Genomic DNA, 15,607 nt, shown 5'->3' with positions numbered 1-15,607 from the left:
TGGCAAAAATTAGGAGATGCAGCACCCAGCAGGATAAATGCATTCTCATCAAACTAAGCAAACATCTCAGAGACAAATAAAGTCTACCAAAACCAAATTTTAGTTGAATTCAGCCTCCCAAGCAAGGACAACCACAAGGCATTTTTTAGCTATGTCTGCAACCTCAAAGGTAATACACAATTGTGTGCAGAGCTCATTGTAAATGGAGCCACCTATACTGAGCTAGTTCCTTGACCCCAGTTAGATGTCAGGGAGCTACCTGTACATGAAGGATGTCTGTTGGATGAGGTCTTATCATAATTACATCCATGACCATGACCGCATGATCTACCGTGTCTGGGTTTCAACATTCCAATCAATGATGAAGCAGTGGTATGAAGTGGGATCTGGCATAGTCACTTTGGCTAACATCTGACAATCTACTGGCTCCCTGGCCATGTGGAGAATGACCTTCCTCAGCAGAAGTTCTATAACATAGACTGCATGATCCAGTGTGTCTCTCATCTGGGCAAAAGGCTCATACGCACACACATTTCAGACAGTCTTGCACATCAGAATACATGACATGCAGTACTCTAAATATATCTTCTGATGCCCTGGTGGAACTTGCATGTGCACCACAACAGCCCTACACATACATTGGGTGTTACCACCACACCAATATCAGGGAAGGATGGAAAGCACGCCTCCTCTAAACACCTCTAGCAACACATCTTTGTGGTACTTCATCCTCATGATGAATAGGGGAGACTCCACCAGCTCTGCAACAGAGGTAACTGCACTACCCAGTTCAGTGCCACAATCAACAGGTGGTTCCATGCCATGGGCATGCATAGGCATACTGACTGTATCCAATGTCTAGGGATAAGATGTAGGAGCCACAACCTCAGTATCAGACATACTCTCTGCAACCTCAGACTGTGCCTGTTCATCATCATCATCAGAGGCTCCTGATACTCCAACATCAGGAGTTAGGAGCTCCACAGTGCTGGTGGCAGGCTCACATGTGATTATAACAATAAAACACAAGAAAGAAAAAAAAAATACAAAAAAAATATAAGACGTATGGTATGCAAACAGGAGTAAAGCAATAATAGATGCAAGTGCAAGCAAAATTTTCAGAAAGATAGATTTAGAGATCAGTTTATGAATAAAGACAAATTAAACAGTTATGGGTGTATCATCTGCAGGTGGTCATAAAACCTCAATACCAGATGTGCCTTGACAAAAAAAAAATGGAGATTGATAGAGGTATGATAGGTATGATAGGCATTTAACAGAAGATGACACATGAAATACCACTATTCATACTTCATAAATTAATTTTAAAAATATATCTATATATCTATATTTCTCTCTCTCTCTATGTATATATATATATATATATATATATATATATATATATATATATATACACACACATGCATATACACACACACACATACACACACACACACACACACACACACACACACATACACACACACACACACACACACACACACACACACACACACACACACAGTATTTATATTTATATATGTATCTACTTTAGTTTGAACATACTAAGTACTGAAACTTTAAATCATAAGACAAAAAGGAACCCAAAGTAAAAATACTGAAAGTGCAACATTTCAAAAGTTGAAAGAATGAAGAACCTACTGCGCATATCCGACAACAGTTGGATATAATGAATGGAGATCACAGACATGACAAAACAAGAGGTACTACATTTAAATATTTAATTTACATTAAAAATATATTGTTTTGAATACTTTTGCAGGTAGGCAAACCCTCCTTCACCTCCTACACCCCCTGCTAATTATATATACCAACTCTGAGATTGCAATACAGTGGAGAAAAGGGTACATTTCCAGTCCTTACTGCACTGTGATCTCATTCAGAAAAGTTGAAAAATATACAATATTACCTTAAAACAACTGTAGCTGTTGTTTTGCTTTGTCCGCTCTCCATTCATTACATCCGAGTGTGGAACATGCACAGTAGGTTCTACATTTTTTCAACTTTAGAAATTTTGCACTTTCAATATTTTTAATTTATGGTCTTTTTGTCTCATAATTTAGACTTTTGGTTTTCCGAATATTCTATCTACTGAAGTAGATTGATATATATATATATATATATATATATATATATATATATATATATATATATATATATATATATATATATATATATATATAGCAACAGGAGCATCAGCAGTAGATACCTTTTGTCTTCCACCTCTGCCCCCATATCCATCACATCACTGGGAAACTCCTCTTAGCTGCCTAGATCACTTACAGTTAAAAGGAACTCCTCAGTGAATAATGGTAGGACCACCCTAATAGCTCTCTGTTTCCATGCTTCAGCCCTGGCTCAATTTTTGATGTTTATTTTTATTATTGCACAGGCTCAATGTTTGATAGCAAGGTAGTCATTGCTATGTTCACCCACAGCATTCACATCATCCACCACATGCCACAAGACGCAATCATAGAAGGGCTAGTCAGCTAACATTTTCATTTAAATGCATGACCCATGTTGACAGACATCCTGGACTATAACCTCATGCGCAGCTTCTGAAAATATAGGTTTATGTGGCCGAGATTTTTTAGGAGCCAGATCCCTGTACTGAAGTTAAGCAAATCAGACAAATCAGTAGGTGCTGTGTCCTTACAAAATGATCTAAACTGACCGGAAAAGAAATATTCAGTATGCAGGCATCATCATCAAAAACTTGCAAATAATTAATATTATGGATACAGACAATTAAGACTTTACTGGAAAATCCCCAACAGATTCCCACTGGCAATAACAGAACTGAATAAGGTGAAAAAATTATAAATGGAACATATAATAACATTAGCAATGGAACAAATTTATGAAATTACACTTTTAAAGGAAAATAATATTCTAAATTCAGACATCCTTTAAACAAATCCTAAGGACATGTGGGCTGAACACAATGATTGTGTGTAATACAAGTCAATGATCATTGTGGGAACAACTATTAAACCTTCCTTACAAAAAGAACATTTGCTAAGTGTAGACAGTACTCAGTCATGTAATAAAAAAGTAAAGACCTCCTACAAACAACTCGTCCCTCCAACAACCACAAATGGCAAGAAAATGTTTCTAATGGAATAGAATTTTATGTGAGACATGTGCTATAACCTTACAGTAGAACATTTTCAGTAATGTCACTTTAACATTATAATTTCTCCTAAATTAGAAATGTGCCCACATCCATAGAGACACATTTTCATAAACCCACATAATATAAGTTGAGGATCATTGCAATATCAAGTTTTATACACCCATTACAAACACAACTGTGCAAAGTGCAGATGTCACTTAATTTGCAGGGAAAACATACTAAAATCATAACTGTAAGAACTGCTTGCAAATAACATAACATACCTTGACTGGAAATGTAATAACATTCTACCAAAGAATGCAATTACAGCAAGTCAATTCAGTCAAACAACAATATGTTAAGTTTTGATACCTTGGTGAATCCAAGCAGCCTTCCCTACTATAACAGGAGTTCCTTAGCCCAAGGGTGTTCTTATATTGTGTAGTCCACCCCCTTGACACATAGAATATCTAAATCAGGAGTCAGCTCATTCTCTTTCCTGAATCATTCTATCTTCCTGAAGTGCTGGGCAAGTAAATATGGTGTGAAGACCTACACAATGTTTTGCACATGCCCTAGCAATATAAATTGAATATTTTGGACTGTGACTAGATAATGACTTGCAAGTGTAACGCATTAGCAGTGCTGCACAACTGATTAAGTCATTAACACCCTTGCTTCCTGCATGTGCACTTAAAGAGGGTATGTCAGGGAGATTATGCACAGCAAGGTTTAGTATTATTTGCTTGACTGACTTAGGAAATATCCTTTATACTTTTTTTATGAAAATATTGTTAAAGGTTAACTATGCCTCTGAGTAAAAATGTCATATCATGCACATATATCTTAAATATGCAAACAGAAAAGTTCAAAATTATTGAAATCTGTAATACAATAATGTTACAAACACACCAAAAGTGAGTAATGCTTATAAAAGAAAGGAAGAGCACACTCCTTTATTGCATTCATTTGTTTGTACTGTGACTTGCTTCACTATCATAACTTTTGCAAACATCCCATTCAGCCAGACTTCTACTGTCAAATGACACAGGACGAGTGTGAGAACAGGGATATATTGCTCCCTAAATGTAAAATGTTAGAATTACAAAGTCGATTGTATGCGCTATACTTTCTAATTCACATAATGTCAATGTTGATGTGGCAAACACTGTTAATCTTGTCAATATTTTATGGTAATGCCATGCTTTCATGGTTCAGGTCTAGAGAGACTGCTGTCTGTATGACATTAGGGATCATGAATGTCAACAATTTAATAGTATAAGACATAGAGTTAGAAATAATAATACTGATTCAGTTTTTTTTTTTTTTGCTTTTTTCTTTGCTCATCACTTGACATTGCTCAGTAATGACTGCGTGTGGTATCTATCAGGGACTGAAGGTTAAGTTTTCAGGGCAAAAACTCAAAAATGTAATTTTTTATATGCCATCAGTAGCACAAATGAGACTGGTGCCTTTGTGCTTCAGTCAATACTCTGGAATGTACTCAGTGCCAAAAGACATAGATTATATAACTTTCTCTGTGGCTCAAATTGTTAATGCAGTAAGGTCAGTGTAGCAGTACAAATAAATCCATCTTTAGATATTTTGAATTTAAAGACATTTTTGTGTACTTGAACCTAATGTAAAATTGCAATTTCCAATGTTTGGGTCATAGCAACAGAAAAGTATATAATGAGCAATAACCAAAATAACTTTGATATGTGTTACCTGCAGACTTCTTAGTATTAATTATAGTAATAGCTCATTTTATGTGCATAATATAACAAATGTGTCATGGACTAAAGTCTGTGGAAGTAAAATCAGCAACAGAATGAATTGTGAAATATGGACCTTTAATCAAAACCTTTGTAAATAAGGCTGAACAATTATTCATGGCAGTAAGACATTTCTAAATACAGGTGTACATTTTACTTCTACATGCTGTGCAAACCATGACCTCATGTAAACTTCTCATTAAGTCCTAAGACATGAAGACATGATGAGATGTAACAAAAATTCAAGTTTTATTGCAGAAAACACTGTTTAATCAATGTTTCAAGGTAATGCCATAGGTGCTGAGTTCAAATCTTGGTGTTTTCACTTAACAGTGAAGTTAGCAATCCTTACTGTCAGCATTTCACTTTTCAAAGGCCACCACTTAGATACATCAATACACTGCTTTATGTTTTTCCATTTTTTCAGCTTCTGCCTTTGAGCGATGCTTAGCATTGCATGCCGTTACATTCTCTGTGGTTCAATATGTTAATGCAGTAAGGCATGAGTAACATCACAAATAATATAGCATTTGAATCCAAATTACAGATCATTTTACTCAAGAGATCAAAATAAAGAATTGCCAAACACTCTTTATAGTAATTGAACATCAAGTATGACTTTCAAGTTGCCAACTGAAACTTGCAACTATATTCTGTGAGAAGTATGTTAAGCATAACAATGATCATGGGTTATTTAAAGTCCAGATGCATATGTATAATATTACCAATATTTATTGCGATGAAGTATGTCTCATTACAATTAGTAACATTTGGTGTGTAGGATAGTATGTAATGTAAAGTATTTAAGGCCCATTCCTCAACATGTGTTACTGAAATTATTCAGATGTATGCAAACAAAAATGTTTTACAGGAATACATAATTGCCTCAAAATATAAGGCCAATAATATAACAACTCAAAGTCCAACACATACAAGCTTGTCAGAATTAGACTTCCAGTCATATTCAAATTGTTACACCTTATATTACAACCTGAAAATGCTAGATTATAAACAGAATAGAGCAGTTCAACTTTCATTTCTGTCATGGGTTCAATTCCCCATTGCCAACAGCCATGGTTTGTAAAATGCATATCCTACCAACCTATTATGCCCTAATTTGTATAAATGTATCTATTAATTATTATAACCAACATAATTGAAAATGTCATATCTGTCTGCCACAAGAGTATATGTATAATTACCATTCAACATATCAGACAGCATGGCCACAGGTGACATTACATCATTTCAAATGTAAATCAGATGTCATCAGCAACATTTGATGAATTCATATTGGAACAATTGTAAATATACTGAGCATCACACATTGCCAAGTCTCACTGCCATTTACTTTGAAGCAATCATACCCAAATTCTTTGCTTGGTCATTTGTGTGCTTTCTAGTGCACAAATGCAGTTGACAAGGTTGTCTGTCAATATGCACTGGCTGGTACATGTCAGATTTGAATTGGGCTCCAATTCCCTGTCGTATTTCCTAATATCCTTGAGAAGACAATGTACAATGGTGAGGATGTTGTTCCATTTAAAGCCTAAAGATGGCATCAGATGCAGTCCAAGATCTCTGGTGTACTCTTTTTAAAGTGTTGCAGCTGTAGGCTTCTGCAAGAGGACTATACCAGTTCTCAGTACAAAGCTTAGGAGAAGAATAGCTTGGCCAAGGCTGACACCAGTGCAACTGGCATTCCCCACATTGGCGAACAATGTCATGACCTTATAGTGACATAAAATGGCACAAGCAGGACCATCCGAGCAAATGGGAGGCAGAAGTTAGAACATCTGGTATCCCTAACTTGTGTAAGTATAGTGACCCATCGCCAGCCAATATGATAGAATGGCTTGCCAAATGTCTAGGATAACAATAAGACTGATGTGTTTTATGAAAACATCGCTGAGTTCAAATTCATATCTGGATGTGCCAAAGGTAACTTTATGCATATGTCAGTTTTTTTAAATATTAAAAATACATGGAATTCATGGCATTTTATATGTTTTCTCTAGTCTCACCTTCTCTCTCTCACTCTCTTTCTCTCTCTTTTTTTGCAACATAATTCCTGCTACAACACAAATGGCCATCAGCACAGGGAGCTAGATTGACCACTGGAAATCAGACCGCCATAGTTTCACAAATGGTTGCAGCATCACCTCCACAACTCCTGTACCACCTGCTCCAGCTGTGTCATGTTGATCTGCCCTGGGGGCTGTTGTAGTGGTGCCCAACAAGGGTAGCACTATTGGAGGTGGTAGCTTCATCACCCAATAGGAGCTGACATGGGTAGTGAAGGACATTATGCTTCAGTGTCTGAATAGGCATAATTGAGAACATCTTGCATCAAATTGCCAAGTTAATGCCCTCTCTATTACTGCCCCAGGTGTCTATTACAAGAGGCAGTAGACAGATTCTTACTGTACTCCTGCTGTATGTGGATGCAATTTTGATGTCTCCCACCTATTCACAAGCATGTTGTGCTCAACCCATTGTGTCCATCACCATCCCTGTCTGTCTTGTATGTCTGCCCCTGCTACCCAACCTACCCTACCTACCTAACCCTTTAATTCCTAATCATTTTCCTCAGCATTCCTATCTCTACAATAAATAAAATAAAAAAATAAATAAAATAAAACAAAATGGGCACACCCCCCCCAAAAAAAAAATGATGCACATACATAGCTCTACACTTTACCTATCTATGTGTATAACACACTTCATTTGGTCCATTTGGCTATACAACATTATTAAATTGCTGTCACCCACACTGATGTGGAGTCTATCCAAATTCATTTAATTATTTGTACAAACCCACAGTTATTTTGTGAAGATGTGGATAGCTATGGTGCCCTCCTGCCATCACCTTGGACATTCCACTATTTTCCCCTTTGCCCTATACACTACTTGTCCCGATTTTCATCTCTGTCCCATCAACCCCTTTTCATGAGTTTAATTTTGTTAGAAAATAATCATACATAACACACTGGGCTAGAGATGGCTTGTAAAAACCTCAAATTTTCTTGTCAGCATTTGACTAATGGTAAATGATGTTTCATGTTCTATGGCTAAAACTGAAGATTTTTACTTTGATCCTTATATGGTTATTGTCACACAAATGTGCTTAGGCCCACTGTTATGAGGAAGCAGTTACTTTCATATATTTATTTGCCTGCAGGATGTAATGTGCACCTTATATGATGATACAATTCTCATTACTGTGATTAAGCCTGATGCCTATATTTGTGATTTTAACATTTGTAAGTATAGATTCCTATGTGGTTTGCTCAGATAATGCTCAGGTCTATAGACTGCTTTTGCACAGTGTGAACAATATGAATCCAAAAGTATGTCAAGCCTTATGCAAATATAGGTTCATAGGTTCATAGGTTGGTACTAGCCTATCAGCCCTAGGGCCTATACAAGCCTAGCCATAACAATTCCCTGGCTATTTCTTCCCACATTATTTACTTTCCTCGACCCCTGTCTAGCAGGGCGACTGACGTGATCCCTGGGGTGAATTTCCTTTCTCCCATCCAATCGTCAAGGTTCCTCTTGAAGAGGTCCAAAGAGGCACTCTGCTTGACATGTATGGGCAATCTATTCCAGAGTCTGGGGAGTCTCTGGGTCAGGAACCTATCCCTCCAGCATGTTTTGTTTATTGTGATGACAAGGTTTATATCCCTGGAGCATGTAGCTCTGAGGGATTGGGATTTCTTTAAGTGCAGCATGTCCAACAGCTCTGGGTTTGACATGGCCTTGTATGTTAAGCAGAGATCGCCTCTGAGTAGACGATATGTGACAGAGTATAGCTGGAGTTTTTTAAGGCAGTCAGCGTAGGGCATCTGCTTTAGGCCTGTGATTCTTTTAGTGAGGCATTTCTGAGGCCTTTCCAGTTGTTGCAGATGTCTTGAGAGGTACATACCAAATGGGGCATTGTATTCTATAATGGGTCTAATGAGGGATGAGTACAGTGGGACAATGACCTCCTTTTTTCTGGATGAAAAGCCCTTCATGATGAGGTGTGCCACATAGAAGGATTTCCTGACTGTTGTGGCGATGTGGGTATCGAAGGTGAGACCACTGTCCACCTGTGTCCCTAAGTCTCTTATCACACTTTCTGTGTTTAGTGTACTGCCACCTATATGGTAATTCATGGATACATGTTTTTTCCTAAAGGGGATAACAATACATTTCTTGGCATTGAGCTTGAGCCCATGGCTCTGGCACCAAGCATCTGTTTCTGTAAGGCCCTTTTGTAGAGTATCCACATCATTTGGGGATTCAATAATGGCTCCCAGTTTGCAGTCATCTGCAAACTTTGTTAGCCAGAGTCCCTTAGTGTTGACCTGTACTTCAGAGAAGTAGATGCCAAACAAGAGCGGCCCCAGGACTGAACCCTGAGGTACTCCACTTGTCACTTGTCTGGAGCTGGATTTGAAGTCGGCTACTTTTACAGTGTGGGTTCTATCAGTAAGCCATTTAGCAACCCATTGGGTGACATAGGGATTAATGCCCAACATAGTAAGTTTATCTATGATTCCAGAGTGGGGGATGGTGTCAAAGGCCTTGGCAAGGTCTAGATAGGCTGTGTGGACCACCTTACCCTTGTCCATGGCTCTGGAGACTGATTCAAAGAAGTCAATCAGGTTCAGGAGACAAGATCGGCCCTTCACAAACCCAAACTGGGTGGGGTCCAGTGTCTGAAGGTTGCCAATGTCTTTGTTTATAAGTTCCATGATAATACGCTCCATGGCCTTGCAGATAAGGCTTGTCAGACTGATGGGGCGGTAGTTTCCGGGATCCAAGGTGGATCCCCCCTTGTGGATTGGGATAACTGTAGCTGTGCGCCACTCAGTGGGCACGAAACCTGAGGTGAGGCTATGATTAAACATGACACTTAGGTGAGGTGCCAGTTCATATTGTATTTCATGTAGTATACAGCCCGGGATGTCATCTGGTCCCATGGATGCTGTATTCTTGGCTTTAGAGAGTGCGTTTTGTACCTGTGTGGCCGTTATTACTTGAATTTGGCAATCTTCCGGTATTGAGATGGGCCATTTAGGGGGTGAGAGGGGGGTGAAGTTGGTACTGAATCGATCTGCCAGGATATTGGCAATATCCTTTGGATCAGTATATTTAATGCCATTCTGTTTTAGCTCAGAGCAGATCTGAGCATTGCCATTTAGATTCTTGACATAGTTATAGAATGCTTTGTGGTTGTCTTTGGAATCTTTGGCAATTTTATTTTCATAACTAGCTTTGGAGGATTTTATGAGGCATCTCAGTTTCTTACTGAGGCTAGTAAGGGAGCTTTTTGCATCCTGGGATTTTCCTCTTTTCTGCAAAAGTTTCTTCCTTTTGTTGTAAAGTTTGTTTATGGCAGGGGACCACCAGATTGGCTTCCTTTTTGGATGAGAGCATTTTGGTTCTATTTGGGATGGCACGATTCATGCATGAGTGGATGTGCTCGTACAGTGCCTTAGTGTAGGATTCAGCAGTTGAACTTTCAGTTCCCGTCTGCATGGGTGTCATGAAGTTTGTCACTTCTGACTTGAGTAGCATGAAGTTGGCTTTGGAGAAGTTTTTTATGGTGGTTTCTTTACTGGAGGGTGGGGGTGGGATGTGGATGTTAAGGGTGATTAGCTTATGGTCAGACCTGACTAACGAGGGGGTGACCATAGGTATGGAGCATTGATTTCCCATGTTGATAATGACCAGGTCTAGGATATTGGAGCCCCTGGTGGGACTATGGATTAGTTGATCCAGGGCTTTGGAATTTATGAATTCCAAGAACCGTTGCGCAAAGGTGTTGGGACATGAGTAGTTTATCCATTTAATGGCAGGGTAGTTAAAATCACCCAGTATTAGGGTGTTTGGTTCTATCTTAATATTTTCCAGTATGTTTAGAAAGGTGTAGTGAGAATCTTGGGGTATGGTGGGGGATCTGTAGCAAGCTACAATTTGGATTGCAGTCTTACCTAGTGTTAGTTGCACTTGGAGAATTTTAGACACATTGTGTTGGCCAACTAGCCTGGTGGTGTGAATATCCTTGGTGAATATTGACACTCCTCCACCTTTAGTGTTTCGGTCCTGGTTTGGTGAAAACTGTTTGCTACCTATGTTATTAACCCATCATTATCCTGTTTATGTCTTAATCATTGTTTTACTATACAACCCCTGCTTGTGTCATATTTTGAACACTTTAGTGTACAGAGCATGACAGAATCATTATGGTGAAAAACCTAAAAGTAACACACTGCAGAAAAGAGGAAAATCCCAGGATGCAAAAAACTCCCTTACCAGCCTCAGAAAGAAGCTGTGATCCCTCATAAAATTCTCCAAAGCTAGTTATGAAAATAAAATTGCCAAAGATTCCAGAGACAACCACAAGGCATTTTATAACTATGTCAAGAATCTAAATGGCAATGCTCAGATCTGCTCTGAGCTACAACAGAATGGCATTAAATATACTGATCCCAAGGATATTTCCAATATCCTGGAAGATCAATTCATTGCCAACTTCACCCCCCCTCTCATCCCCTAAACGGCCAATCTCAATACCAGAAGATTGTCAAATTCCGGTAATAATGGCCACGCAGGTAAAACACGCACTCTCCATAGCTAAGAAAACAGCATCCATGGGACCAGATGACATCCCGGGCTGTGTATTACATGAACTACAAAATGAACTGGCACCTCACCTAAGTGTCATGTTTAATCATAGCCTCACCTCAGGCTTTGTGCCCACTGAGTGACGCACAGCTGCAGTTCTCCCATTCCACAAGGGAGGATCCACCTTGGATCCCGGGAATTACCTCCCCATCTCTCTGATGAGCCTGATCTGCAAGGCCATGGAACGTATTATCATTGAACTTATAAACAAAGACATTGACAATCTTCAAACAGTGGACCCCACCCAGTTTGGGTTCATGAAGGGCTGACCTTGTCTCCTGAACCTCATTGACTTCTTTAAATCAGACTCCAGAGCCATGGACGAGGGTAAGGCACTCCACACAACCTATCTGGACCTTGCTAAGGCCTTTGACACCATCCCCACTCTGGAATCATAGATAGACTTACTAAGCTGGGCATTAATCCCTACGTCACTCAATGGGTTGCCAAATGGCATACTGACAGAACCCACACTGTAAAAGTAGCCGACTCCAAATCCAGCTCCAGATAAGTGACAAGTGGAGTACTTCAGGGTTCAGTCCTGGGACCGCTCTTGTTTGGCATCTACTTCTCTAAAGTACAGGACAACACTAAATGACTCTGGCTAACAAAGTTCACAGATGACTGCAGACTGGGAGCCATTATTGAATCTCCAAATGATGTGGATACTCTACAAAAGGGCCTTACAGAAACAGATGCTTGGTGCCAGAGCCATGGGCTCAAGCTCAATGCCAAGAAATGTATAGTTATCCCCTTTAGGAAATGACATGTACCTGTGAATTACCACATAGGTGGCAGTACAATAAACACCGAAACCACATCACACCAACAGTCAGGAAATCCTTCACTGTGGCACACCTCATCACTAAGGGCTTTTCATCCAGAAAAAAGGAGGTAATTTTCCCACTGTACTCATCCCTCATTAGACCCATTATAGAATACAATGCCCCATTTGGTATGTACCTGTCAAGACATCTGCAACAACTGGAAAGGCTGCAGAAATACCTCACTAAAATAATCACAGTCCTAAAGCAGATGCCCTACACTGACCACCTTAAAAAATTCCAGCTATACTCTGTCGCATATCTTCTACTTAGAGGTGATCTCTGCTTAACATACAAGACCATGTCAAACCCAGAGCTGTTGGACATGCTACACTTAAATAAATCCCAATCCCTCAGAGCCACACGCTCCAGGGATCTAAACCTTGTCATCACAATAAACAAACTCTTTGTTCAACTTTAAGGTTTTATCTTGGAAGTATATTTACTGATGTATTGGTCTGGAATTATTTTTAAACTTTTTTCATCTCACCGAGTTGTTTTATAATAAACATTGTTCATCTGGAATCCTGCACTGCGTTTCCTCTGTATTTTTTGTTGTTTTACAGAGAAGATAGCGTAGTAGTAGGACTCAACGGAATTTTTTATTCAATAAACAAAACATGCTGGAGGGATAGGGTCCTGATCCAGAGACTTCACAGACTCTGGAATAGACTGCCCATACATGTCAATTTTAAACAGTGTAAAGTTGTATTATTTTTATCTGAAGAAGTTCTTGCAATCTGCAGGATGAAAAGCGCTTCATTAAACAGTTGGTTGGTACTTTGTGGATTTATTGCTTGGAATTTTTACTTCAAGTTACTGCTGTTTGGATTTAACTGTGGACCTTGTAGCTGTTTGTTTCATTTAGGAATTGTTGTTTTTTTTTTCTGGTCTTTGGTCAAAGCATGTGTGTTGTGGTAAAATGTCTACAGAGGGGACTAACAGTACTCAAACATCCTTGTCTCAAAATAGGAGAACTTAGGCAATTTAACAATGCTCGTGGGGTTGTTTTCCCAAAGAGTAGAAGACTTGATAACAAGACTGGACTTGCTAGATGAGGTTGGGGCACAAAATCAGTTAAGGAACAGCATGAAGACTGTGAAGCAAATAAGCGTAGGGCAGTCCAGTGCTACCCTTTCAGCAGAAACACCTTCCACTTCAAATAGGACGTATACAGGTATGCTGAATGAATATCCTACAGTACATTTTGAGACTGTGCAAAGGAATAGAACAGTAACTAATGCTGTGTCAACCCTGAGGTTTAGTGGGGCTCCAAATATTACTTCCTGGTTAAGCAAACCTTTAATTTTAAGTAACCAAGGATCAGCAGTACAACAGAGGCATCCATCTGGGGGGAATAACAGTATCACAGCAAATTTAAAAATATTGGACTATAAACTTTTAAGCATAGGAAACTGCAACTTGATATAATATATTTCTGTGAGTGCATAAAAGAAAGAATAGTCCCCAAGGGACTGCGTGTCTGGCAATACATAACAGGTCTTGAGGAGGGTTCAGTGTTCCATCAAGATTTAATTAAATTGCTTGACAGACATGGACTTGAACTACTAGAGCTAATGATAAAATGCTATCAGATTGCCACAGATTATTTAGGAAAAGATATCGTAAATGTAGACAATGAAATAAAAGTGGATGCTGACTTTTCTGTAGTACCACTTTGCATGTAACAGGACATTTAGTAGTATAGATCAAGTTCAACACATGGAGAAATGATGTTTTACAAAAATCAAAAAACTGAACAGGGACAGGGCGGACTACAGTAAAGGTTCAGCCTACCCTTAACCGCCATCATCAAAAGTATGGAATTCGATTGGTCACAACTGGCAGCAAGGAGGAGCTAATTTAAATAGAGAAGCAAACTTGGAGATGAAGACCAACATTAACATAAATAGCAATCAGGGCTCACCAGTTCACCCATGAAGAAGCAAAAGGATTAATAATAGGAATAACCAAGCAGCTATATCTGAAAATCATCTAAACAATATGAATGGTCAAGGACAACATGCTGCAAATTTTCATAACCAAGCACAAAATCACAACCCTCAGAGAGGGAGGGCACAACAAGGCAACAACAGACACAGGCAGAGGAGGCAAATACTGAACTTTACAATGCAAACAGGTACGATAACATCATAGAGAATGAAAAGAAAGACTTTAAAGTCTAGAATTACTCTTGTTTCTCTTTAGAGCCCGAATTAGTGGAACTTTTAGTGAAAAGACAGACTTTTGTACTTGCAAGTAATGCAGATATGGCAAAAACTTTATTAGACCTTAAACTTTTCATGAGGAAAGTTAACCTTGCTGTTTTGTTAGGGAAACATGTGTATAAAGAGAATGTTTTTCGAATAGCAAGTACTTATAACCCTCCCATGTACCCCACAGTGGCACTTTTTGAAAGAATTTGTGAAATAGATTTCAGGAACTGTTTAGAAGTTAATGACAAACTGAAGTACAGTGATTTTAATACTGTCAAAACAGGATGGCAAGCATGCATTGAGTTACAAAAACTGCCTGTTAGAGTGAAGAAACCAGCAATGGGGAGGATCAGTAATAATGCAGACAGAAGACTATGTGAATAGAATGAAAAGTATGCTACAGAGTTAACCTTATGTACAAATTTCTAAGAATGAATTAAATGTGGCATACTCACGAATTAAAGCATACATTAACGGTATGTTTATTGAGGCAAAAACAGACATAGACATGTACAACTTCTTAAGTATGCCAGCACCCAGAATTTGACTCTTGTTTGGTATTCACAAAGTGCATAAAAGCATAGAAAATCATCCCATGAGACCTTTAGTAGATGCACGGAATAGTATAACATACTCATGTGCAAAGCCATTAGATTCAATACTGAAAAAGTGCACTAACCAAGAGAGTCAGATTTGCAAAGACTCGTGGTCTTTTGTACGTGACATAAACAATTTGGAATACAAGAAAGAATATAATTTCCTAACCATAGAAGTGAAAGACCTGTTCACATCTATCGCACATACTGAAGGGATCGAGTGGGTATCCTATGTAATGTGATCTAAAGGGGCACCAACAAAAGAAGTAAGTCTAGTGGAGGAGCTGCTTGACATCATTCTCAGTAACAACTATATTACGTTTGATAATGATTTTTACTTACAAAGAATAGGTGTGGGAATGGGTTTGCCATGTGGAGC

Source organism: Protopterus annectens, chromosome 2.part2 (assembly GCF_019279795.1).
Source record: "Protopterus annectens isolate FY-2018-M chromosome 2.part2, PAN1.0, whole genome shotgun sequence".
NCBI classification, from domain to species: domain Eukaryota; kingdom Metazoa; phylum Chordata; order Ceratodontiformes; family Protopteridae; genus Protopterus; species Protopterus annectens.
This window is presented reverse-complemented; position numbering follows the sequence as displayed.